The sequence below is a fragment of the Sturnus vulgaris genome, unplaced genomic scaffold, assembly GCF_052056855.1.
Source record: "Sturnus vulgaris isolate bStuVul1 unplaced genomic scaffold, bStuVul1.hap1 Scaffold_194, whole genome shotgun sequence".
In the NCBI taxonomy this organism is placed as follows: Eukaryota; Metazoa; Chordata; class Aves; order Passeriformes; family Sturnidae; genus Sturnus; species Sturnus vulgaris.
In genome coordinates, this window is record NW_028276164.1 from 2,826,340 (window position 1) to 2,852,580 (window position 26,241).

The 26,241-nt window shown below is 55.4% G+C and overlaps 1 long non-coding RNA gene across 1 annotated transcript; it reads right to left on the reverse strand.

The window, feature by feature from the left end:
* Window positions 1-100: 100 nt before the first annotated feature.
* Window positions 101-2,024, reverse strand: LOC148218187 (uncharacterized). Its single transcript, XR_015800557.1, has 5 exons — window positions 1,928-2,024; window positions 1,149-1,187; window positions 1,011-1,037; window positions 257-292; window positions 101-140 (listed from the first exon to the last, which is right to left on the reverse strand). It is a non-coding gene; the product is annotated as an uncharacterized LOC148218187 (long non-coding RNA).
* Between the last annotated feature and the right edge of the window lie 24,217 nt (window positions 2,025-26,241).

The window sequence follows — 26,241 nt, forward strand, 5'->3', positions numbered from 1 at the left end:
CAGGCTGGGGTGTACTGGGGCACAGTGGGGTGTGCTGGGGTGCACTGGGGGGTGATGACCAGGACAGGGGAAGCTCTGGGCCCAACAGAACTGCGGGTACCCACCTCAGACCTCTTCACTCGTTGGACGCCGTTCTTCTTCTGCAGAGAGATGGGGAGATGTCACTGGTCACTGGGGTGTCCCCAGTCCCAGCAGGGCACGGGGGGACCCAACTGGCCCCCAGTTCCCACACTGGTGCCCCAATTTCAAGACTTACCACAATGCATCCACCTGCAGCTCCTCCTATGACTACCTGCAGATGGAGAGCAAAGGTTTAGTCTGGAATGGTCCTTGTGGGAATTCAAGAGTCACAGGTGTCCCCACACCCCGTGGCTGTCCCCAATCTGAGTGGGAAAATCCCTTCTGCTCCCCCCAGTCCCACTCCAGGCAGTTTCACCCGATCCCTGTTCCTGCATGGACCACGGTGGGGATGGAGACGAGGAGAGCGAGGGGAACTTGGGACCTCCAAGGAGGAGGGGATGGAGTGGGATGTGAGGGCCCCAAAGACCCTGAACTGGGGGAACTTGGGGACCCAGGGGATGGGGCTGGGGGTGTTGAAGGGATGGGAATGGGGGAATGCAGGTGGGGAGGCAGGAATTCCAGTGGGGGGACATGGGGGCTGAAGTGGGAGGTGGGTGGGGACAGGGGAAAGCAGGTGCAGAGGACCAAAATTGTTGGGTTTGGGAGGGGCTTTGGGAGTCCAGGAGGGGGATTTGGGGATACTGTCATGGAGAATGAGGAAGGGAAGGGAGTGGAGGGAAAGAGGAGAGGAAGTGGACTGGGCATGGGGATCTTTGGGGTGCCTGGGGTGCACTGAGATGGGTGGGAATACAATGGGGACCCTGGGGAAGGGGCAGCCTTGGGAAGCTCTGGGATGTACAGGCACGCACTGGGGTGCACTGGGATGGCCTGGAGGGTCATGGCCATGAGAGGGGAGGGCCTGGTTCAGCAGAAGAACTCGGGGTACTCACCTTGCCAAAAGCAATGCCACCAACTCGCTGTGGAGAGAGCATGAGATGTCACTGGGGTGTCCCCAGTCCTAGTAAAGACTGGGGGTGACCAAACTTCCCCCCAGTTCCCACACTGGTGCCCCCAGCTCCAGGACTTACCCCAGCACATAGAGCTCCACCACTGCCATCAGAGGTGGCCTGGGCAAGGAGAGCAAAAGGTTGGTCAGGATTGGCCCTTGAGGGGCTGGGGGGACACAGGAGTCCCCAGCCCCCCACCTCCCACCCATGGCTGTCCTCTGCTCTGAGCAGGGGGTGCCAGGGGATTTGGGAACATCACTGCAGGGTGGAAGGCAATGAACTGAGGGCAAAGACTGGAAAGAAGACCCTGGGAATCATCTGGGGGTTTGAGGGGACCAGGGGCAGAGGGGGAGGCATTTCCCAGTTTGGGCCAGCTCAGCCTGGCTTGGGACTGGAACAGTTCATCCCAGTTTGGCCGAGTTCAGCCTAGTCTGTACTTAAATGAGTTTGGACCTCTTGGTCCCACTTCAGCCTAGTTTGGGACTGGCCTTTGTTCTTGTGTGGGCAACAGAGGAGATGCTGGGGAGATGCCCGAGGGGATCAAGAGGATGGGATGGGATGGGATGGGATGGGATGGGATGGGATGGGATGGGATGGGATGGGATGGGGAGGCCCAAAAGGACGGGATTTGGGGATAGCAGCACAGGAAAGCTCTGGGGCCCTCGCAGGGAGGAGCCGGGTCCGAGCATCCGTGGGGAAGCCGGGCTCTGGCAGCGGGAGTTGAATTGCGGCAAGGGGAAGGACAGAGGCAATGGTGGCGAGGAGAAAGCGGCACGGCCCGGGGCCGGGGAGCCCGGCGGAGCCCCTGCATTGGGAAGAGCCCTCAGACCTGAGCCCAGCCCGTGCCTTTGGAGCCTCACCTCGCTCTGTGCCGGCAGGCACAGCAGGATGGAGAAGAGCAGGGCCACGCTGAGCACAGCCACCTTCATCTTCCTCTCGCACTGGGCAGCGCTGGCTGAGGCTGCAGCAGGGCAGGAGCACCTTTATCCCTGCCGGGACTCCTCCCTGCGCCCTCCCTGACAGCCCCCAGGCCAAAGCCCGGCTTGGCACAGCCCCCAGCCCTGGCCACAAGCCCAGCCCTGGCACAGAGTCCATCCCGGCTGTGGCACGGATCCAGCCCCGCTCCCCGCATCCCTGCAGCTTCCTGCACGGGGCAGCTGCCCCTGGAGGGGACCGGGCACCCGGGGGGCCGAGGGGGTCAGGCAGGGATCCAAAGGCAGCTGGGGACCCTGTGGGGACACCCCCACTCCAACACAATCCATCCTCCAACAGCCCCCAGCCCCACACCCCCCATCTCCCGGGACCCCTCCCCTCCTAGAGCGTTCCTTGCAGGACACCCCGGAGCTGAGCCCAGCCCCAAACCTGGAGTGTCAGAGCAGGATTGTCCCTGTTCCCACTGTAGCCCCTGGGCTCATTGGGGCTGCACTGACCCCTCTTCCTGGGGCAGCAGCACCCCGGGATCAGGGAGAAGGGGCAGGGGGAGCACAGCGGGGTCAGGGGCCATGGCAGCAGCTGGGGGACCGCGATCTCCAGTCCCTGCAGGTGCCCTGGGGAGCACTGGGCAATGGTGGCACTGGGACACCGGGGCTGGCCTTGTGGCAGTGCTGGGGTGGTGGCAGTGCCCGGCTCCAGCCCATTCCTGTCCCTGCAGCCCCAGACTGCTCCAGGCCCCCAGGGGAAGATCCCCGGGCAGAGCCCCTGGCACAGCCACGGCCACCGTGTCCTGCTGGATCAGCCCAAGCCCGCTGTGCTGAGCTGGCCCAGCCATCGGCTCCCAGGGGCTCTGTGCCCAGCAGGGCTGTGGCTCCAGACCGGGCTGGCACTGGGACACAGCTCCCGCAGCTTCCCTGGCCCCAGGGATGGCCCTGCCCTGTCCTGCCCTGGTCCCAGCGCTGGCCCTGAGCTGGGGCTGACCTTCCCAGCCCAGGGTCCTGTGCTGCTGTCCCAGCTCAGAGGCCCCTGTCAGGGTCACCCCCGAGGACACAGATCAGTGACAGTCCCTGCCAGGGCTGCCACGAGCTGCCAGTGCCTCCATTCTCCACTGACATTCCGTGACATTTCCAGGACATGTTCCCTCCTCACGGGACACTGACCTCACAGAAGGGACCTGTTGTGGCACAGGTCAGAAAATCCTTCAGGCACCTGACTTGACTGTTTGCATTGGATTTTCCTGCAGAGCCAGCAGTGACCTGGAAGATTTTCCTTTTGCCTATTGATGCTTTGTGCCTCCTTTGTTGGAGAATTGAGGAGCATTGATCCTGGAGGGGCACATGGACATTTCCAGCCCCTGGACACCTAAGGGGCCATTCCAGATGTTCCCAGCTGTGGGCTCATGAAATGTGCACCTACGTGTTCCTGTTTCCAGATCAGCAGCTCACTAGAACATGGAAAATTCCCAAATTCCCAGTTTGGTGTATGATGGAGAGATGGGTTAGAGAAGTGACCAGGGGGTCTGAGGTTTAGTTGATCTGTCCTGGACTGGTTCCTTCCTCTCCCTGGGCAGGACTGTGAGCAACCCGGGAAATTTCTGATTTTCCTGTCATCCTGTCCTTGGGATTTCTTCCACAGTCAGGTTTCAAATCAGTTTTTGCTTTTCTGGCCATTCTCCCCAGGCTGGGACCACAGGGAGGTATTGTGGTGGTCACGGGATAAAAGAGGAGCCTGTTCTCCCCACATTTACATCTCCCTTCCAAATTTCCCAGAGCCCTCCACTTGCCAGACTCCCTCAGTAGCTGTGGTGTGGGGGAGAGGCGGGGACACAGGACAGGAACAGGGGGTCTCAGTGCTGTTGTTCTGGTTTGGCTGGGATAACTGGCTGGTGAGCAGTTGCTGGCCATAGCAAAGCCTTTCCAGGTCTCCCCATCAGTTTTCCCAGCTGTGCCATGCTCCTGTTCCTGCTGGAATCCTGACAGGTGGGTTTGGGCTGCAGTCACTGTGCTCTGTGGGGGCTTTCTGGGTAGTGCTGTAAAATCCTGGCCTTGATCTTTGTCAGGCATTGGAGCTCTGTGCTGGGCCATCCCTCTGCTTTGGGGATGGAGACAATTCCCAATTTCACTTTTTTTGCCTTTTGTCCTCCAAGATGTTTTCAGCAGAGGACACACAAGAATAGCACCTGCCCCACCTGTGCCTCTGTCATAGGTGTGCTCTCCCTGATTCCAACAATTCCTCAGTGTCCTGAACATCCTTGTGAAGCTACAATCCTCCTGGTGGTGCTTCCCAAGAAGTTTCCCAGGTTTTCCTAAGGTTCACCGACTCTTTAGGGAGATCCCAGGGATCTGCCCCATCCCAAAGCAGTGCAGTCATGGCTGACAAGGTGGGCAAACACAGGCAGGTCCCTCTGAAGGTTGTCACCTCCAACAGTCTGAGACTTCAACCTGAGCGAGTTCAGGAGGGAGGGAGTGTCCTGAGGTTCAAGCCAAGGGAAGGAACCCCAGCACCAGCTCTGTGTGACACAGCTGGGCCCATCCTGCCCCTGCTCCACATCCAGGGGGGAACAGGGCAGCTCTGGATCTCCAGACACACAAACACCAGACCATGGCCCTTGGCTGCCCTTGGAGCCAGGAAGGATCCATGGAAACAGAGGCTGACTTGGGAGAGATGCAAAAAGATTTCAGCCATTCTCTGGGAGAGCAAACCATCAGCTGGTTACTCCAATGCCAGATACCAGGGCCAAGAGTTAGGAATTCGAGGGGATTCCTTGCTGGGGATATGGGCATTGACAGTGGGGTTGGGAATGGGGCAGCAGTCCTCAGCCTCCAGAAGCAGCTCCTGCTCACTGGGAAGGACAGGAATCTCTTTGAGCAAGATCTTGTGAGCCCCTGATGAGGGAGGTACCCAGGATCTGAGGGAATCACCTGTGGGGGAGGCAATTTACAGGAACCTGGAGAACAAGCAGCCATCCCAATACCTGGATGGAATCCTGTACGTGCTGTCCATGCAGAGAGAGTTTGTGCAAAGTGCACTGACTGATGTTGTTCACCAAGAGCGTGGGGACAATGAGCTGGACAGGCCACCCAGCTCCAGGAACTGGGCATGGCCCTGCCTCCCTTGGGATGTGTCTCAGCTGTGGAGAAAATGTCCCAACAGTTATTCCAGCTTTTAAGGAAGGATGTTTTTCCTGCTCCTACTGTCTCAGCTATGAAGAATTTCTGCTCAAGGGAGTGGTGCTGGTGCCACAGCCCGTGGGTCACCCCATGGTTCTGTCTGTGGATCAGGGGGTTGGACACGAGGAAGTGAGATGGGGAACCTCCCTGGAGACTGGAAGCTCGAGTAGAGAACTTGGAATGGGAAAAAAGCCAAAAAGCATTTCTCCAGGACAATCCCAGAATCCTAGGATCACTGTGGCTGGAAGAGCCCTCCAAGACCACCAAAGCCACCCTGTGACCAATCCCCACCAGAGCCCTGAGTGCCACTTGCAGGCTTTCCTTGGACACCTCTGGGATGGGGACTCCATCACCTCCCCTGGCAGCCCCTTTCAAGGCCTGACCACCCTTTCCATGAAGGAATTCCTCCTGATGTCCAGCTGGCACAGCTGCAGGCTGTTTCCTCCCACCCTGTCCCTGTTCCCTGGGAGCAGAGCCCGACCCTCACCTGGCAGTCCCCTCCTGTCAGGGAGTCGTGCAGAGTGAGAAGGTTCCCTCTGAGCCTCCTTTTCTCCAGGCTGAGCCCCCCCGGCTCCATCAGACACTTCTGGTGCTCCAGCACCTTCCACAGCTCCATTCCCTTCCCTGGACACGCTCCAGCCCCTCAATGTCTCTGTGGCCATGAGGAGCCAGCCCTGGACCCAGCCCTCAAGGGGCCCCAGCAGTGCCAGCACAGGGATTGTCACTGCCCTGGTCCTGCTGCTGCCCCATGGCTGGGACAGCGCAGGTGCCCTTTGCCTCTGCCCACCTGGGCACACCTGTGCTCATGTTCACACACTGCCACCAGCACTCCCAGGACCTTTTCCAGTTTTCCAGCCTGTCTGCCCCAGCCTGGAGCATTCCATGGGGTTGTTGCGACCCCAGTGTGGGACCCCACACTTGGCCTTATTGACCCTCGCACTTTTGGCCTCAGCCCATCGATCCAGCCTGCCCAGATCCTTCTGCAGAGCCTTCCTGCCCAGCAGCAGATCCACAGGGCCACACAGCTTGGTGTTTTCCATGAATTTGGTACTGGGAGACACAGTCAGCCCTGAGCCCTGAAGTGCTGATCTGGAAAAAGGAACCCATCAACCTGCTGGGGTCATCTGGAATGGCCCCTTAGGTGTCCAGGGGCTGGAAATTCATCTCCTGAGCAGCTTCACCTCCATTGTGCCCCTCCAGGATCAATGCTCCTCAATTCTCCAACAAAGGAGGCACAAAGCACCAAGAGGCAAAAGGAAAATCTTCCAGGTCACTGCTGGCTCTGCAGGAAAATCCAATGCAAACAGTCAAGTCAGGTGCCTGAAGGATTTTCTGACCTGTGCCACAACAGGTCCCTTCTGTGAGGTCAGTGTCCCGTGAGGAGGGAACATGTCCTGGAAATGTCACGGAATGTCAGTGGAGAATGGAGGCACTGGCAGCTCGTGGCAGCCCTGGCAGGGACTGTCACTGATCTGTGTCCTCGGGGTGACCCTGACAGGGGCCTCTGAGCTGGGACAGCAGCGCAGGACCCTGGGCTGGGAAGGTCAGCGCCAGCTCAGGGCCAGCGCTGGGAGCAGGGCAGGACAGGGCAGGGCCATCCCTGGGGTCAGGGGAGCTGCGGGAGCTGTGTCCCAGTGCCAGCCCGGTCTGGAGCCACAGCCCTGCTGGGCACAGAGCCCCTGGGAGCCGATGGCTGGGCCAGCTCAGCACAGCGGGCTTGGGCTGATCCAGCAGGACACGGTGGCCGTGGCTGTGCCAGGGGCTCTGCCCGGGGATCTTCCCCTGGGGGCCTGGAGCAGTCTGGGGCTGCAGGGACAGGAATGGGCTGGAGCCGGGCACTGCCACCACCCCAGCACTGCCACAAGGCCAGCCCCGGTGTCCCAGTGCCACCATTGCCCAGTGCTCCCCAGGGCACCTGCAGGGACTGGAGATCCCGGTCCCCCAGCTGCTGCCATGGCCCCTGACCCCGCTGTGCTCCCCCTGCCCCTTCTCCCTGATCCCGGGGTGCTGCTGCCCCAGGAAGAGGGGTCAGTGCAGCCCCAATGAGCCCAGGGGCTGCAGTGGGAACAGGGACAATCCTGCTCTGACACTCCAGGTTTGGGGCTGGGCTCAGCTCCGGGGTGTCCTGCAAGGAACGCTCTGCGAGGGGAGGGGTACCGGGAGATGGGGGGTGTGGGGCTGGGGGCTGTTGGAAGATGGATTGTGTTGGAGTGGGGGTGTCCCCACAGGGTCCCCAGCTGCCTTTGGATCCCTGCCTGCCCCCCTCGGCCCCCCGGGTGCCCGGTCCCCTCCAGGGGCAGCTGCCCCGTGCAGGAAGCTGCAGGGATGCGGGGAGCGGGGCTGGATCCGTGCCACAGCCGGGATGGACTCTGTGCCAGGGCTGGGCTTGTGGCCAGGGCTGGGGGCTGTGCCAAGCCGGGCTTTGGCCTGGGGGCTGTCAGGGAGGGCGCAGGGAGGAGTCCCGGCAGGGATAAAGGTGCTCCTGCCCTGCTGCAGCCTCAGCCAGCGCTGCCCAGTGCGAGAGGAAGATGAAGGTGGCTGTGCTCAGCGTGGCCCTGCTCTTCTCCATCCTGCTGTGCCCCCGGGCAGACGCTTGGCCTGGCAGACGATGCTCTCTGTATCTCGGACGGAGTTTGATTTGTCAGCACGACCCCGGCTCCGGGGCAGGATTCCCTCCTCTTGGTGAGCAGGAGATCCTTTGGGTTTGGATCTCTGGGATTTTCCTCCTTGGCTCGGGGCAGCGGTGGGCTGGGGGATTTGGGGACCCCCTTGTCTCCCTCCTGCCCCATAAGGCCCAGTCCTGAGCTCCCCTTGCCACGGCCCCCCGGGACGTGGACACAGGGGGTGGTTCCATCATCGTGGTGAGTTCTGGAAATGGAAGGGCACTCACCGGGGAAACTGGGAACCAGTTTGTGCACCCTAATCCTTAGTGGGGTGGGGACACCTCACTGGGATTGGGGACACCTCACTGGGTTCTGGGGACACCTCACTGTGGGAACTGGGAACCAGTTTGTGCACACCTTCCCTTACTGGGACTGGGCACACCCCACTGATGTGTCCCTGTCTCTCCACAGGGGGAAGCCACAGCCAGGAGGAGCAAGGTGAGTACTGGGAATTCTGGGCCCAGACCTCCTCCCTCAGGGCTCCCTCCATTGCACCCCAGTGCTCCCCAGTAAATCCCAGTGCTTCCCTGAGAGGCACCCAATTTTATTCCCACCCACCCCAGTGCACCCCAGTGCATTCCAGTTGTTCCCAGAGAGGACACCATTGCAATCCCACTGCCCCCCAGTACAACCCAAAGAGGGCCCCATTGCAATCCCCGTCATCCCAGTTACCCCAGTAACCCCACAGTGCCTCATTCCCCGTCCATTTCCCACCCTCTTTCCCCCTTGCCCATTCCCATTCCCACGTATGGGATGTCCCCAAATCACTTTCTCATCCCTTCTCTCCCAATGCCCCGCCCAAATCCCTCAGGTTTTGTCCCCTGTCCCATTTTCTCCTGCCACTCCCCCACCCCATGTTTCAGGCTGTGTCCCTCCCATTTAAATTCCTTCTTCTTTCTTCTTCCTCGTCCTCTTCCTTCTCCCCCACCCCCAACACCTCCAGCCCCAGCCCAGCCTCTGTCCCAATCCCATGGGGTTCCCAATTCCCCCATTTCACCATCACTGTGGGCCCCCCTTCACCCCGACCCTCCCATCCCTGACTGGGACTGGGGACATCTCACTGGCACTGGGAACACCTCAATGGGACTGGGAACACCTCACTGGGACTGGGGCCACCTCACTGGGATTGGGGACACCTCGCTGGGTTTGGGGACAGCTCACTGTCATTGGGGACACGTCACTGGCTCAGGTGACACCCCAATGACGTCCCTTGGGCTCTCTGCAGGGAACAGTGAGAGCCTTTCCAGTGAAGAGGTCTGAGGTGAGGACCCGGAGCTCTGTGGGGCCCAGACCCTCCCCTGGCACGGCCATGGCCCTTGGGGTCACCCCAGGGAGCCCCAGTGCCCCCCAGTGTCCCCCAGCACCGCCCTAACCCCACCTTTGTCCCCAGCCCGTGGTGGCTGCCCCTCGGGATGCTGTGGTGAGCAATCTCAGGGGGTCTGCAGCCCCCCAAAGGCTCCTGGGGGGCTTTGGGGGGACCCTGCAGCCCCCTGGGGTGGACAGAGCCCAGGGCCAGCAGAGGGACACCGAGGGGGCTGTCCCTGCTCCGTGTGCGGGGGACAATGGCCAGAGATGTCTCCAGGGCTGTCTTTGTGCCTGGGGGGCTCTGGGGGGGCCGGGAGGGGCTAGGGGAGGGTTTGGGGCATCCCGGGGGGAGGAGATCTGGGGCTCACCTGGATCTGAGGAGCCGAGTCCTGTCCCAGGTGAGCCAGGCCCCAATTCCCTGCTCCTGCCGGGGAGGGGAGGGGACAAGGCCCCTCTGCTGTCCCCGGGGGCACGGGGGGGTCACGCTTTGGCCTCTGGCTTTTAGGATGGAGCCGATGGTGACCCCGAGTGCTGCCCCCTCCAGTGGCACGAGGAGATCCCATCCCTGGAGGAACCCCGGGAATGTCCCTGCAATGATCAATAAACCCTGAGCAGAGTGAGGGGTCCAGGCTTGGGTTCATTTGTGCCACAGCTCCCCGGGGAGAGATTCCCTTGGCATGGGGTCAGGAACTGCAGGAATGGCTCTGGGAGATTCCGTGGGGTCAGGAATGTTCCAGGAGCTTCCATGGGGTCAGGAAGCATTCCAGGAAATCCCATGGGGTCAGGAATGTTCCAGTTGCTTCCATGGGGTCAGGAACTGCTCCAGGAGCTTCCATGGGGTAAGGAAGGTTCTTGGAGCTCCCATGGGGTAAGAAAGGTTCTTGGAGCTCCCATGGGGTCAGGAACTGCTCCAGGAGCTCCCATGGGGTCAGCAATGTTCCAGATCCTTCCATGGAGTCAGGAACTGCTCCGGGAGCTTCCATGGGGCCAGGAGCTGCTCTGGGAGCTTCCATGGGGTAAGGAAGGTTCTTGGAGCTCCCATGGGGTCAGCAAATGCTCCAAGACCTTCCATGGGGTCAAGAACTGTTTCAGGAGCTTCCATGGGATCAGGAATTTTCCAGATCCTTCCATGGGGTATGGACCTGCTCCAGGTCCTTCCATGGGGTCAGGAACTGCTCCGGGAGCTTCCATGGGGTCAGGAATGTTCCAGATCTGTTGGTCACAGAAACCTGGGAGTTTTGGACTTTCTGTGCTTTCTGGCACTGACCCCAGGAGAACACTGCTTTTGACTGGAGGCCTTGGAGAAGGCTTCCAAATTTGAGTGATGGAGTTAAGGTCACGGGTGTGCAGTTGGAATAGAAGTGTGTGATTTCACATGGTGAAGGGTTTGGAATGTGAAGGTTTTAAAATATAGTAATAGATATGAGACAAGATGATTTGGGGTGTTGTCTCCTTTCTGTCTTCTTCCTTCTTCTTCATGGTTTCAGGTAGTCGTTTCTGGCTGGACAGTTAGTGCTGCACTCTGGGTCAGAGGAGGTTGGTTATTGAGTCAAAAGTATAAATAATATAGGTGTTAGTTCTTTATTGAACTGTTTAGCTTTGGAAGACCTTGTACCTAGCTCGACTGACCTCCATTTTGCTCACTTTTAGCTGTTAGCGAGAAGCGTTGCCGAACTCTCTGTACTTTAGATAAGATTTTTTTAAACAACCAAACCCAAACACGAGGAAATTCAACTCCTTCGTGGTTTTAATCCTGACTTTGAGTAAAAACAAAAGAAAATGAAGACAAACCACCAATTAGGTGGTGCAGTTACCCCATTTACAAGTGACTCCATCACTTCCCTGGGCAGCCCATTCCAATGCCCAATCACCCTGTGAATAAATTTTTTCAAATGTTCAGGATAAACCTTTCCTTTGGTGCAGTTAAGGCTGTGTCCTCTTGTCCTGTCCCTGTTCCCTACGAGAAGAGCCCGACCCCCACCAGGCTGCACCCTCCTGTCAGGGAGTTGTAGAGAGTGATGAGGTCTCCCCTGAGCCTCCTCTTCCCCAGGATAAACATTCCCAGCTCCCTCAGCTGCTCCTCACAGGACTTGTGTTCCACAGCTTCTCCCCTGTTGTTCCACAGCCACTGCTCCTGTTCCAGTGCAGCTGCAACCCCTCCAGTGGTGCTGCTCCCACTCCAGTGCTGCTCGTCTGTGACAATGTGAGGACATTGTGACACTGAGCAGAGACATAGTACTGTGGGGCAACTGTGACATTGAGGGGACTGGTGGAACTGTGAGGACACTGTGACACTGCAGGGCCTCCTGGAATTATAGGGCCATTGTTACACTAAGGGGACACATGGAACTCTGGGTGCCTTGTAGCACTGAGGTCACACATGACACTTTGGGGCCATTATGACATTGAGGGGACATATGGAACCCTGATGCCATTGTGACATGAGGGGACATGGAACCCTGGGGCCACTGTGCCACGGCAGAGCCTCCTGGAAGCGTGGGGCCATTGCAACACTGAGGGGACACGTGGTACTGTGTGGATATTGTGTCACTGTGAGGACACATGAAAGCCTGGGGCTGTTGTGTCACTGAGGGGAAACATGGAACCATGATGCCATTGTGACACATGAAAACCTGAGGCCATTGTGATATGAGAGGAAACATGGAACTGTTGGGCCATTGTGACATGGCAGGGTCTCTTGGAGCATGGGACCATGGTGACACTGAGAGGACACATGGAACTGTGGGGACACTGTAATTCTGAGGGGATTCATGGAACCCTTGGGCCATTGTGACATTGAGGAGATACATGGAACTGTAGGGACATTGTGACATTGGGGGGACACCGGGAACTCTGGGGCCATTGTGACACAGAGGGGACATACGGAACCGTGGGGTCACTGCGACACCTCAGGGCCTCCTGGAACCGTGGGGCCATTGTGACACTGCAGGGACTCTTGGAACTGTGGGGCCATTGGGACACTCAGGAGACACATGGAACCGTGGGGCTATTGTGACATTGAGGGCACACATGGAACCCTGGGGCAAATTTGACACTCAGGGGACACATGAAACCGTGCGGATATTGTGACACTGAGGGGACACATGAAAGCCTGGGGCCATTGTGTCACTGAGGGGAAACATGGAACCCTGAGGCCATTGTGACATGAGGGGACACATACAACCATTTGACCATTGTGATACAGGAGGGGCTCTTGGAACTGTTGGACCATGATGACACTGAGGGGACACATGGAACCGTGGGGCCATTGTGAAACTGCAGGACCTCCCAGATCTGTGGGGCCATTGTGACACTGGTGGACACATGAAAGCCTGGGACCATTGTGTCACTGAGGGGGAACATGGAATCCTGAGGCCAGTGTCATACTGAGAAAACAAATGGAACCCTGAGGCCATTGTGACAGGAAGGGACACATGGAACCATTGGGCCATTGTGACATGGCAGGGTCTCTTTGAACCGTGGGACCATGGTGATACTGAGCAGATACATGGAACCCTGGGCCATTGTGACACTACTGGGACACGTGGAACTTTGGGGATATTGTAACTTTGAGGCGACACGTGGAACTGTGGGGCCCTTGTGACGCTGAGGGGAGACATGGAACCATGGGGCCATTATGATATACAGGGTACACATGGAACTGTGAGATATTGTGATACCTCAGGGCCTTTTGGAAGTGTGGGACCATTGTGCCACTGAGGAGACACATGGGACAATGAGGCAATTGTGACATTGAGGGGACTTATGGATCCCTGAGGCCACTGTGACACTTAAGGGACACATGGAACCGTGTGGACTTTGTGACATTGAGGGGACACATGGAACCCTGGAGCCATTATGACATTGAGGGGACACATGGAACCCTGGGGCCATTGTGACACTCAGGAGACATATGGAACTGTGTGGACACTGTGACACTCCAGTGTCTTGTGGAATCCAGAGGCCCCTGTGATTCTGCGGGTCCTCATGGAACCAAGGATCCATTGTGATCCCACAAGGCCTTGTCATTCTCTGTGACTTCATGGAACTGAGGGGACGCTGTGACACTGTGGAGTCTCTTGAATCCAAGAATCCACTGTGACACTTTCAGGATTTGGGGAAATAAAGTGACTCTGACACTTTGGAGTCTTTTGGAATCCAGAGGCCCTTCTAATTCTGCGGGGCCTCATGGGACCAAGAATCCTTTGTGATATTTTGGGGCTTCAGGGAAAGAAAGGGATCCTGTGACATTGTGGGGTCTCATGGAATCCAGAGGCCCCTGTGGTTCTGCAGGGATTTTTGGAACCAAGGGGCCATTGTGATGCCTCAGGGCCTTATGGCGTCCAGAGATTATCATGACATTTTGGGGTCTCCTGGAATGAAGGATCCATTTTGACTTTACAGGGCCTCATGGAGCCAAGGGTGACAACACGAGACCTCACAACAGAAAGGGGGGACCCTCTGTGCTGGTTTTGCACATTTGACATTTTGTGAGGAGGGAAGAAGTCACCGCAGAAATGATTTTTTTTGACAGAAGCTGCTAAGAGCTTCCTCCATGTCTGACAAAATCTAATCAGTGATTAGTTTTGGGAACTGACAACCTGTTAAACCACTGAAAAAGCTGTGCAGCCACAGCGGCCACACTGTTCTGGCTGGGCCCCTTAAAATTCCTGGCACAGCCCCTCAGAATTCTCCACTGTAAACAGCTCTGGCCACCACCTAGCAGGGATCATATGATTATCTGCAGGCCTTGGAACAAGATATTATCTCTTTCACTGTACAGGTGAGTCTTGCAGACCTTCAATTCTCTCTCGAGTGAGACAACAGGCCAGAGTGAAGACACGTAGAGGAACAACATGTGGACCCCAAGGTTAGAGAAGTAGAATTCAAGTCCCAGATGGGAGGGATTGAGGAGATGCCTCACTCTTGGGCTGAAATCCTCTTGTAAGTCTATGGGGAAGATACATCAGACTCTATTTCCCTGTAACTTTTTGAAAAGCACGTGGAGGATGAAGTGTTCAAATTGTAGGCATGAACAAAAGCATCCATGCTGAACAAGCAGATATTGAAGTAGCTTGAACAGAGAGAGATGAGAGTGATGAAGACCCTTTACCCCAGGGAAGAAGAAGAGAAACTCTGTTCCCAGAGATGAAGATGATCTCAGAGATAGATGAAGAGAACCTTTGCTTCTGAACAGCTCATCCTTAAAAGTGTGCCCCATTAGCCAAAGATTGAGCCCTCAAAAACAATTGTGGGGAAAGCTGTAGGTCGAGGGGAGGGACTTTTACACAGTGATGAGATTTCCATTCTCCTGGGCAGCTGATGCACTGTGACTTTGAAGCCACGAGAGAATTGTCTCTTGTGGAGAAGTCTCCATAGCATGACAAAAGAGAGACTCCTCTCCCTAAGTGAACTGGAAAAAGAGTATTTTAGAGATGGTAAACTGGCTGAATTGTTCCTGCAGGTTGTCAGTGTAAAGAAAAGAGGGTGTGGAGGGAGGAGTGTTCTGAAGGTTTTGTTCTGATTCTTATAATTCTTTTAGTTATGTTAATAAAGTTCTTTCTTTTATACCCTTTAAAGTTTGAGCCTGCTTTGCCTTCCTCCTAATCTTATCTCACAGCAGGAAATGAGTAAATAATTCTAGTGGAAGATTTGGCCAGCACTAAACCTGTAGTAGCTAACAGCTGGCCTGGAGGCCTTCCAGTTATAACTAATCCGAATTATAATTTTATAATGTAAATAATTCTATAACTACTGTAATGATATAACTTGAGCAGTCTGGGCTGTTGGGGAGCAGGTCTAGGCCATCTGGGACACGGGCAGCCATTGGCCAGTTAGCCAGGTGGCAACTAATTTAGCCAAGCAGAGCTAACCATGCGGACTTCAAAGGCTATATAGGGAGAACAGCCCTCAATAAAAGTTGGTTTTTGTTGCACAAGCACAGAGGTTTTTGTCATTGCTTCTGTCTCAACTGCAATGAGTGGTGACCCCGATGTGATAGGCAATAGCCCGGCTGTGGGGATAGTGGTGGAGTTGGAACCCCAGTGGGGGAAGGTGACTGGGAAGAGCTGCCAGCAGTCGAGAGCTGTGGAGGTCCAGACCTTGTAAATAGAAGAACGTGCTGGGGACCCTTGTAAATAGAAGATTCTTACAAAAAGAAGAAGCAGATGGAGATACAGGAATGTGATTTTCCAGAGAAGAAAGGGAAGGGGCCCAGAGCCATGGACTGGACACAGCTGCAAGAGCTGCAACAGAGACACCATGGGCAACATCCACCAGGGAAGTGGCCGGTCAAAATTGGATGTTTCTGCCACTCCTTCCCAGTCAGGCTCACCTCAGCCTCCAGCAGAGTCAATTCCTGCAATCCTCCCATCACCCTGGCAATGGAAACAGGATCTGTCCCCACATGTCCCAATGGCATTAGGGTACACTGTGAACCAGGATCAACTAACATTCTATATTTCTGTGGCTCTAATGTGCCAGGACATTGGATCCACACCATCCAAAAGACCCGGTTTTCCCGTCCCTCTCTCTGGTTAGAAGCAGGGCCCCTCTAGCCCTGGTTATTATTTCTTTCCTGGGGATACATGCTGGAGGTTCCTTCAAGGGGATCTGACAGATCATCCTCCCTTCTGTAATACCCAACACCTCAGTCATGGGAGGCTGAGGCTACCTTCACTTTATCAGAGCTCCCTCAGTCTGTGTTTCCCCCCCCTGAGCTGATGCACCCGTGCTGCCAGGACAGAAGTGGGTTTCCCATCCCACCTTCTCATGTCTTCCCCATGGCCATGCTGAAAGAAACACAGGTCAGCTCGTGGAGTGTACCCTCTCCCTAGCTGGCGGACATTGGGCTCTGACTTTGGTGCCTGTGACTCGCACTGGTGCTGCACTGATCTTCCTCATCTCTTCCCTCATCTCCTCTTTAAACTTCTCTTTGTGTTCCTTAATCACAGCACAGACATGAGCCTGCATCGGCCATTGATCATATTCTCCTAATTTCTAAGTTTGTTGGTGACAGAACCCACTGTTTCTCGGCTGCTGTCAGCACTAACCATTGCAATAAAGGTGGTGTATTGAGATGGCCCCAGGTCTGCCAGATTCCACAACATCTGCCCTGTGCACCTGACCTTGTCAGGGTCATTGTCATGCTGTCCATCCCTCCCAAAGAGCACCTCCAGCACTGCCACTTCTCTCAGCTCTTGGATCCCTTCCTTAAGGGTCTTCCAGCACATTCTATGATGGTGCTCCTGCATTCTCTCTCTGTGGACAAACCTCTCTCTCACATTCATTAAAAGCCACTCCCATAGGGAAAGGGGCCATGTTGGGTGCCAAAAATTTGTCCTGGTTTGAAAAAGGACAGGTGTGTGCTGGAGAAAAGCAGGGCCTTCCCTCGAAATTGAGCTAATAAATCCCTCCCTCTGAATTAGTATACTTTTGGAATTATGGTGATTTCAGGGAAACATATGGGGATAGGAATAACAGTTCTTTACTAGTATATATACATATATATAACAAGGCAAACAAAACAATAACAACTAAGTAATTAACAACAAATAGAAGACGGGAACCCAGTAATAGTTTTTCTGGTTGTGGACACCTTTCCCCTCTGCTGCAGTTACCGTCCCAGTTTGGCAGTCAGTGCCAGCCGGCTCCCGGTGGGCAGGGGCAGATGCGGTGATCCCGTGTGGCTGCAGGAGTGCTGGGGGTGATGGCGGATGTGTCCTGGGTGGGAAGGGTGGAGGAAAGACTCTGCTCATGGATCCTTGGAGGCAGTGTCAGTCCCAGTGCTCCAATAGGTTGTGTGGAGGGGGCAGGGTGTCCAAGCAGGAGGGTGCAGGGTCCCACAGCCGAGGAAAGGCAGCTCCCGGCGTTGGGATGGCAGGGAGAGGTTTTCCAGTGGCCATCCTTCTCCGAGCCAAACGAGCGAGAGAGCGAGCAGCTGCACACACCTCTCCATTACCTGCCCCTGATCTCGCAGTGTTCTCCCTCTTCCCTCCCCATCCCCCCTGCCCTACGAGGGAAACTCCAAAAAGGGTCAGGGAGTCTCCCCTATCACTAGCCATCTTAGCATGTCAATGGGAAAAAATTCCAGACAGCGAGGCGAGGGAAAAAAAAGAAAATAAAAACAACCCCCAAGAGAAACTTAACCCAAACTTTACTGAACCAAGCCCGCATTGGCTGCCTGTCACTGCGGTATCACTGTTGCCGTGTCCCTTTACCCAGTCAGCTCTCTGATCATGTGGTGTCCACGCATCTCCCCAGCCCATCACTGCCTCACACACGAGGTGACCACCAAGCCACTCTCCGGCCATCTGACCCGCAGCTGAGCCCTTCCCAGAGTGCCCGCACCCGCAGGGAGCGCAGGGCTGGATTTGGCCGCCAGAGAGTTGGTGACCCTCGTGAGATCCTCGGTGCATTTAGTTCCTACAGGAGTGTGGGCACCGCTGGGAAATGATCTGCATGCCTTGTTAATTGGATGTTCTTCCACCGCTAGCCTGGGGCAGGATCTCTCCCGGTCCTCCTCTCAACTCCCGGGCCTCTCCTCAGCCAATCAGAGAAGGCACCAAAATAATTGAGCCAATCAGAGCGCGCGGCGCTGATGACTCCTCAGGCAGTCCCAGAGCGCCCAGAGCTCCTCACCTGGACTCCACCCGCGCCCGCCCCCAGCGCCCCCCGACAGGAGAATTTGGGGAGGGGGGTATCGCGTTTTATCTTCTTTTTTGTTTTTCTAGAGTCGAGATTAAATGTTCTAGACACGGAATTTCGTGTTCCGACTCAGATATTTATTAATTCTTATCTATATTACAGTGAGTTCTGCAGCACTTACAGCTAACAGGCTAAAAATGGACACGTATCTCTCTCTACAAGGCCTTTTAAGGGCCAATGAGTCCAGTTAAAAAAAGAGACCATAATAGCCCAAGAACCAATCACCCGTGACCTGCAATGCGGAATTTTCTATCTAATTACAAAAGTACCACCTATACCCGTGAAGAAGGTGAAAAAGAAAGAAAACTACACCCTAAAACCTCCATCTTGTCTGATATAGATTAATATCTTTTAAAACCACAAATTCTAAATTTTCCACCATGGGACATTACACACTTCTATTCAAACTACACACCAGTGATTCCAGTTCTATCACACAATTCTGGAAAGCTTCTTCATGGCCTCTGGTAAAAAGCAGTGTTTTCCTGGGGGTCAGTTCCTGTCAGCACAGAAAGCCCAAACCCCTCAGTTTCCAGGGATCCAACAGGGGGGAGGTGTCAGACCCTGCCCGGCGCTGGCCATGGGGCGTGTGGGGCAGCTGGGGCCCTACTGGTGCCACTGGGAGCCCCCCGGGCTGGGGGCGCGGAGCTCTCGAGTGAGCGGGAGGGGCGGGAAGGGAAGTGGTGGGAAAGGTGGGGAGAGAAAGGGAAATGGGGAGGTGGGACCCCCAAACAGATGTTGGGGGGGGGCTGGAGACTGGGGAGTGTTGGGAAAGGGGGAGGAAAATACGGTGAAGCGTGGAAAAGTTGAAATGGGACAGCGGGATGAAGGGTCCCATGGCAGCCGTGGGGCACTGGGGGTGCGGAGTCGGGGTCTCCCCGGAGCTCTTGGCTACTGTGGGCTGCTGGGGGGCTGCTGAGGGGCATCCCCGGACCTGTGTCCTGCACACACAGCGCTGTTCCAGGAGATGGTTTAGTCCGAGTGTCACTTCATTCACGGCACCGACCGGCTGAGGTTCGTGGAGAGGAACATCTCCAAGCGGGAGCAGTTCCTGCACTTGGGCAGCGATGTGGGGCTGCACGTGGGGACACCTCCTTTGGGGACAAGGCTGCCAGGCACTGGAACAGCGACCCGCAATGGATGGAGTACAGACGGGCTGCGCTGGACAGGCACTGCCGGCACAACTACGAGTTGTCCAGCCCGTTCCTCGTGGAGCGCAGAGGTGAGCGTGGGGCAGAGCGTGTCCCCTCGGGCCCTGCCCTGGGAATGACCCTGGAGCCCCTCAAAACCTCCCTGGGAATCACCCGAGACACGTCAGCCCTTCTTGTGCCCATCCCCGGGGCCTCCTGCCCCCTCATCCCAAGTGACTCCGGTGGCTCTCCCAGTCCATCCCAGTCCCTCCCAGTGTCCTCAGAGTCCCTCCCAGTGCCACCAGAGTCCCTCCAAATTCTTCTCAGTCCACAGCCATTCCATTCCCTGTCGACTCCCAGTATTTCTAATTCCAATCCCAGACCTCCACCCTCTCTCCCAGTGCCCTCCCAGTTTCTTCCAGTGCATTCCAAGTCCTTTTCAGTCCAATTACAGACCGCTACCCTCTCTCCCATTATCCCAATCCACTCCACTCTCTCCAATTTTATTCCCAGTCTTTCAAAGTACCACACCAGCCCTCTTTCACCTCTCCCAGTTCCCCGAAGCTGATCCCAGTGTGTCCCCGCTCTCTCCTAGCGCTCCCCAGTGCCCATCTCACTGTGGCCCTCGAGCTCCCAGCCCGGCCCCGGCTGCCTGCTCTGCTCCCTGATGGATTTCTACCCTGCCAACATCCAGCTGAGCTGGTTCCAGGGCCAGCAGGAGCTCTCGGGACACGTGGTGGCCACCGACCTGGTCCCCAACGGGGACTGGATTTCTACCAGCTCCTGGTGCTGCTGGAAACCCCCCCGGCAGGGGGTCAGCTCCAGCTCCAGATGGAGCACGTCAGCCTGGAGCACCCCCTGAGCCGGCACTGGGGCACGGCCCGGACCCCACAGTGTGGGGGGAGTGGGGGAGAACTGGAAGACGGATTAGGGTGTGCTGGGAGTAACTTGGGGAGAGTTTTAGACAGTCTACTTTAAACTGGGAGTACGGCTCAGGGGTTTAGAAGGTCTGAGAAGGAGTTTGAAGAATGCTGGGGAGGGCGGGATGGGGTTGTAGGGGTCCTGGTGGGCACTGGGAGGGAATTTGGGGGTGCTGGGTGTAACTGGGAGGAATTTACGTGAGTCTGGAGCCGTTGGAAAATGATCAGGGAATGGAAAGCAGGAGTTGGAATGAGGTTGGTTGCGATGGGAAGAGACTGGGAGGCTGTAGGTGAATCCTGGTGGGACTTGGAAGGGACTTGGAGAGGGTTTGGGGGTTCTTGGGCAGTGGGGGGCAATTGGGAGGGGGCTGTGGGATCCTGAGAGGGACTGGAGGTGCTTTGGTGGGTCCTGGGGTGGCTGGGAAGAGATTAGGAGGAGGTTTCAGGGGGTCCTGTGTGGGCTGGGGACGATTGGGAAGGTGCTTATACGGGCTTGGGGTGTCTGAGAGGTTTTGGGGGGTCCTGACCCCTCTGGACACCCAGAGATGCCGCCAGACGCCACCCGCGGCAAGGGGATCGAGGGCTCCGTGTTGGGCTTCGGCTTCCTGGCCCTGGGGCTCGGCTTCTGCCTGAGAAAGAAGGTGAGGGAGGGTCCTAGGGAGTCATGTGCCCCCTATCCGGGACCATGTGTGCTCCCCCTGGGGAGCCCACCCAGTGTCACCCACTTTTCTCTGCCCACAGAGCAAGAGCCCGCAGCCCCTCCCTTTGGCCTTCACCCAGCTGGGACCCCCAGATCCATCTACCCGCTGATTTTGGGGGGGGCCATGTGACCCCCCCAGCACAGCTGCTCCCAGTGCTCCCAATAAAGCTTCCCAGTTCCCTCCGGTCCCATTTATTGTGGGGCGGGACTGGGAAAGGACTTGGGGGGACCCCGCGGGGGGGTCGTGACTGGGCGGGGAGGGCGGGACCAGGTGGGGAACACTGGGTGCTGCGGGTCTGCCCGGCAACCTGTGAGTCATCACAGCTGCTCTCTGTCATTGGCTGAATCTTCTTCATCGCATTCTCTGATTGGCTGAGAACAGGCCCGGGAGTGAGAGAAGGAACAGGAGAGATCCCGCCCCGAGCACCGGCACGGGAACAACAGAGCCAGGCTGGGCACAGCGAGGGAATTTATTACCAACCAAATCACAGCGGGACAAGGAGAAGGGAAAGAAATCTCTCCAAACCCTTCCCACCAACCCAACAGGGATCACCAGGACCACGGATCACCAGGGCTCTGCCCAACGGGGGTCACTGGGGATCATCCAACACCGATCCTCCCATGGGGGATGGAGCTGGAGCACAGCACGAAGCTCTTCCCACACACAGGAAACTCACAGGGCTTCCCTTAGTGGTGCCTCCGTTGGTGTCGGGTCAAGTTTGAGCTCCTGGAGAAGCTCTTCCCACACTCAGGACACTCGTGGGGCCTCTCCCCAGTGTGGATGCGCCGGTGGACAGTGAGGGTGGAGTTGTGCTTGAATCTCTTCCCGCAGTCGGGGCAGCGGAAGGGCCTCTCCTCTGTGTGAATCCGCTCATGTTTGAGGAGATTGGAGCTGGTCTGAAACCTCTTCCCACACTTGGAACACTCGTAGGGCCTCTCCCCGGTGTGGATGCGCTGGTGTCTTCTCAGGTGAGAACTCCACCCAAAGCTCTCCCTACATTCCAAGCAGGTGTAGGGCCGTTCCTCTGTGTGGATCACCTGGTGCTGCATCAGGTAATTGCTGTCCCTGAAGCTTTTCCCACATTTCCCACACTCATAGGGCTTTTCCCCAGTGTGGATCTGCTGGTGCCGGATCAGATGGGAGCTCCACGTGAAACCCTTCCCACATTCCAAGCACTTGTGGGGCTTCTCCCCTCCATGAGACTTCTCCACCTGCTCTGAGCTCTGCCTGGATCTCCGGCCGCCTTCCCGGCTCAGGGAGGGTCTTTCCTCCTTGCAGCTCCCTGGGCTGGGTTTGCAGCCCCTCCTCGTGAGGGATCTCTGGGGCTTTTCCTTGTTCTCCATCTGCCAATGCCTTGGGAATGAAATATCCTGGTTTGGGGCAAGAACAAGAGAAGAGAGCACCTTGGATTGGGAGTTCCTCCTTGCCCAATTGCAACTCACGAAGTCACTGCGCATCTTGTGTCTGTAAAAACCTCCCAAATATCAAGATTCAGCCCAAAACTCCTCCAAAATATAAAGATTCAGGCCCAGCAGAAAAAACAAAGAATCAACTTTTAGCCCAAAAAGCTCAGAAATACCAAGATTCACCCCTCTGAAAATCATGGATCCTCCTCTCTGGTCACCTCCTGAATGTGGGGGGGGGGAAAAACCCTAGGACTGGAGGGACGCTGTAGATACAGGGAGATTTGGAATCTTGTGCTGCTTCCCATTTCTCCTCCTCCAGTGTCTCTGCTCTTCCTCCATTCCTCTTCCTCCTACTATTCCTCCTTCTCCCGCACAATCCCACCTGCTCCTCCCATGTGCAGTATTTGACCATTTTCTTCTGCAACCCTGCATCTCCTTCCCTTCTCGTCCTGCCCCCAGGCCCAGCACCCACTGCCGGCTCCCTCTTCCCCCCAAACCCACAGCATCCCAGCGCAGGGGCAGCCATGGAGCTGGGGCAGCTCGGGCTGGGGCAGCGCTGGGCTCTCGGCCGCTCCCGCCCGCACTCGCTCCCCACTGCAGCCGCTGCCGCCACCACAGCGCGGGGGGGCCCGGCCTTGGCGCTCCCCCCCTCCCACCTCCCCAAATTCCCCTGGCGGGGGGCGCTGGGGCCAGGAGACAGACGAGTGACAGATCAGGGGGGCTGGGAAGAGTCGGCAGCCAGAGAACACTGAAAATCTCAGCAGTGACTGCAGTGGGATCTTCGGGGACTAAACATGGCAGGGCACCCATGGAGGGTAGAAAGGAAAAGCCAGGAAGGGCTCCTGGCCAAAGGGATGATGATCCCAAAATATCTCTGAAGGGTCCCTTGAGAGCATGTTGAGGGAGTTTGCACATTCTCCCAGAGGTAATCAAGGACAGGGACACTCAGGGGGACAATCAGGGAAGTCCAGAAGAGATTGGTACAACAGGGCGGTGGATGCTGTTGGTTTTCTGGGAAGGGACTGGGTAAAAGACAGTGTGCAGGAATATGGTTCAGGCAAGAAGAAGCAGGAGCAATCTATGTGGTAAGAAAATGGATAATGGAAAAGAGGAGGAAGAGAAAAATACTAAGGATGGGGTGTTTTTCAGCAGGCTCTTATCCTCAGAAGTTACCAGCTGCTGCAGATCCTTTGTATCCCCGGTTGCCAGGACAGGCACACAAGGAGGTCAGGATTGCAGGGGGTTTCTCTGTGCTGGGCAGCGGCAGGAGCGGGCGCAGAGGGGCGGCACCGGGAGCACGGGCTGGGGGCCTGTGGGGAGCTGCGGGGCCGGGCCGGGGCTGTGGGGCAGCCGGGGCTCAGCGCCGGGCGCTGCCTGAGCCCAGCACCCCCCGGCAATTGCAGGCCCGGCAGTGGCCCCCGGCCCCCAGGAGGCTGCGGGACGCCCCGGCCGCTGCCCGGCCCCGTGGAGCTGCCGGCCCTGCCCGCCGGGGGGGCCGCGTTTGGACACTGCGGCAGGACAGGCACCGGCTCTGGGATACGGGCTGGCCACGGCAGCCACAGCACAAGGAGCAGCAGGACAAAGGAACAGCTGGGAAATGGGCATTGGACGTGCAAGGATCGAGATTTGCTTTTCAGCATTTTCCTTGGGTCAGTGCAGAAAGGAATGATTTAGCAGAAAGCTCAGCAGCTGTCAGAGGATGAGCACCCCCAGGCACTGAGGGGGCTGCAGGAGGGGCAGAAGAAGCCCCTGGAGCACTTGGTCACAAAGGCACAGCAAGGGAATGCAAGAAGGGATGAGGAAAAGGCCAAGGGGAAGGCAAAGGCCATGGCAGAATTCCTACAGCTCCTGTGCCCATGGCGTCACTGTTTTTCCAGGGAAAATGGAAAAGACATGGACGGTCCTTCTGCAGGGATGCACGGAAGCACCAGCCTTATTGGGGCAAACCTTGCAGAAAATATCACAAGAATTTACCCCACCCCCAGGGATTGGGTTAATGCAGGATGTGGATGACTTGCTGCAAATCAGGACGACAAGAAGTGGTAGAAGAAGCCTCTGTGAAATGGCTGAATGTTCAGGCTAAAAATAATCTTTCAGTATTTGAAAAAAAAAAAGACCAAATGCTAGAGAAAAGAGTTAAATATTTGTGAGATATTTTGTCTGAAGGTTTGTGGTATCTTGAACTAGAGGGGGTCAGGGGAGTCTCAGAAGTAATCCAGGACTGAAAAGGAGGTGCAAGAATTCTGAGCATTAATAGGAAACTGCAGGACCTGAATTGAGAGTTCTCTGTTCTACCCATAACATTGTATCGCTTTCTAAACCCCAATAGCCTCAAGGTTGGGGTATGGACAGAAGAAAGGGAACAAAAGCTGAGAAAATGAAAACTAACAAAATGATTGGTGCCACAGCTATGACTATTCCAGACTCAGGAAAGAAATTGGGATTCTACGTGTGTTACAAGTACATATTATATTATTGTCTTTTTGCAAATATTAAAATGAATGCTATCTCTTGGAAAACTTTGCTGTATGAACATAGTTTATTTTAGCTCTGCGATTAACAGAACTTAGAAATAGTTGTGGTAAATATATTTTTTGTAATTACAACATTTTGATGTAAAAAACTTTTCTTCATGTAACTAACTCAGAGAATGGTAAAAAAGATAATCAGGAAATTCTTCACATTCCTGGATTATGGGACACCAGAATCCCAGGATGGAAAAAATAACGATTTACAGGTCTGGGGATGTTGCCCGATGCCCCAAACAGAACACAAACTAACAGAGTGTCAGTTTATGCGGTGCTTTATTCAGGGCCCGGGGAACCTGCGGACTAGCGTCCAAAGTCAGGGTCCCACAGTTCCCTTTTTCGTCAAGTTTTTTATACCTTTTTACAAAGTAGTCCACCTGCAGAGGTACACATTCTTCAAGACAATACAGATACATAAATCTTGTAGATATCATTCCTAAAATTTATAAATTTTGCATGCTTGTCTATTCAAAACTATAGGCTACCCCCCTTTAATTCCCCCTTGCATGTTTTCCCATCACCAGAACCCTTTATTTATTATTATACTTTAGCCTTATCCTGAAAGTTTCTAGATGTTCTTATATGCTCCACTAAATTCTTTAATTATCTTTACTTATTGTTTCCACAGTCCCCAGCTCATTCCGAGGGCTGGTTCCCAGGGCCTGTCTGAGAACTGCAGTTTTCTAAGCCTTAGCATGACTACTACTATATCTACATTAGTCCTTTTTCTCATTATTTCGGTATCAGGGAGAATGATTCAGAATAATGCATGAAGGTCTATGAATATGCAACATGTTGCTGCATTTAGGAAGTGTTTTCTGAGTCAGTGTGTGCCCTTGGCTGAAGGCCAATCATCCGGCCATTATAACCTTTGGCCAGAGCCAGGGCAGATATTCAATTCTCTCCCTTGGAATTGATCTTTGCAATTCCTTACCCTGGGAATTCTCCACCTAGTGCGGGCTGGAGATAAGGGATGGATATTTCAAGCAGTCTGTGGCCAGAATCCTGTCTCTGGTGAAATCTCTGCCACAGGAAGCTGGGCTGGCACAGAGCCTGCCTTGGCACTTTGCTGTTCACAGCATCCACCCAGGACTCTGCCTCTCAATTACACTCACACACTGGGCTGCCTGCGATTCCATTGTTGGAAAGTATACCAAATTTAAATTTTTTTTATATTCCATTTTACTAGTCAGGCTCAGTTTGCCTTTCTCTCAGGAAAGAAATTTTAAAAGGTTTTTTTTAAGAGATGTGGCACCACTCAAGAGAGATGAGTTTAACATCTCAACAGACTGGGAATAGCCCAAAACATATCCACAAAGAGAACAACATTCAACAAAACATGAACAAAACACCAGCAAACATCAAGGAACACCCACCCCAGACACTGGCCCTGGCCCAGATGGAGACACCTGGTCTGGAAAAGACTGAAAAGGAAATCCAGGAATGTGGATCTAATTAACATCACAAGAGGAGAAATCCGTGTGCAATAGGAAACCAAACACTAAGAACTACACAACTTTAAAGCAATGAACACTAAACCAATGGATTTCAATGGGTTCGGACTGTAAAAAGTTAAGGGAAAATCTAGTAAAACTCACATGTCATGGAATGATTTTCTCTGCACACCCGGGCTATGTGTGGATGAAATTACTTCTGTTGCACATCCTGACCAGAATCAAGTAATGCCTTAACTCTCTAACACTAAAGATATT